A 1396-nucleotide genomic window follows, 5' to 3' on the forward strand; every position below is an offset into this window, starting at 1 on the left:
AACTAAGTAAGGATAAATATGAGCCCGCACCATACCTTAAGGAATTTCAGGTAAAACAGTTAGAGACTTCCAAGCCTAGAACCATACTTTGTCCAAATATTTCTTGCATATTTGATTATTGCTTATTCCTTATGAGTCAGAGTCTATAGTTGAGTCTTTTCATACTTTCGACACTTTTAGATGATTTGAGTCTTTTGATTATTTCTTTTTCTCTTTTTTACCAAATATTAAAAATTCAAATTCGACCTGTTTGGTTCTCGTTGAAGAGTGAGTTCTCTTACAGCCCTTCCAGGCTATATAAATTCATCTAAGAGAGGATCAGCGAAGTATGAAAACTTTTAGATATCTTGAAAAGCATAAAAGGCGGGTCGCGTTGAGCAATCGACGTTAAAAATTTACCCTTCCTAGAGGTATTCAGACATAAAAAATAAAACATGTTTTCTTTTAGTTTTAATTTTCATTTTTTTAAGAATTAGTTTTAGTTGTTTATTTGATTTTTACATCTTTGTTCTTAATAAAGCTATGATGGTGTTAATTTTTATTTCAAAAAAAAAAAAAAATAGGGCACATTGTCGCAATGCTGTGTAAGTAGCGTCGCGACGTTGCGAGACAGAAACTAGATTTAAAGTAGTTTCTGTCATTCGAAGAATACCAAAATTGAAATCCCTCTTCTCAAACTCAATTTTCTCTCAAATTTCTTCCCATCCCTCATCGATTTTCATTCCGAACTTTAAATCCAAGCAACTTGTCTTCCAAATCTCATCATTTTCCTTACTTTTCAAGGATTTCCTCCTTAAAATTTTTGGGGTTCTTACCTAAATACCAATTTTAGTGCTTTTTCTTCTCTTCTCAAGCAAAGGCTTCAACCAAATCAAGGTAATGAATTCCACTTTGTTTAAACTCTTTGATGATTATCTAGGTTGTATTTGAATTTTGCTTAATGAGAATTTAAGATTGCTTGATGGATGCATGACTTGCTTAGAAGAAATGATTTTGTTTTTAAATTGTTGAATCTTGGATAATTAGAAATAAAATGCTTGGGATTTTTCTATTTGCAGGTTTCTAAATCGAATAGTGGTTTGTGATTATTTTAATTGAGAAATCTATTAGAAGAGTGAATTAGGATTCTCTTAGATTTTAACAAGCTTTCCTTAGAATATTCTTCATGGGTCCTGCTAAGAAGGGAAATAATGTTGCCAGTTCTATTGGTATGGATTCTTCTCTACAACCAGAGTCTAATAACCCTAGGTTTGCTTTTGAAGGGGCTGAGAGTAGGTACTATCAAGTGGTAGCTCTTAGAAACCTAGTACCAGAAAGAGATTTAACCTTAGAGCCAACAAGCCACATGTACGGATGACGACCTTGAATGCGTCCATCCCCTCATATGCACCCATCC

Source organism: Benincasa hispida, chromosome 9 (genome assembly GCF_027475165.1).
Source record: "Benincasa hispida cultivar pf3 chromosome 9, pf3_genome.v1.1, whole genome shotgun sequence".
In the NCBI taxonomy this organism is placed as follows: domain Eukaryota; kingdom Viridiplantae; phylum Streptophyta; class Magnoliopsida; order Cucurbitales; family Cucurbitaceae; genus Benincasa; species Benincasa hispida.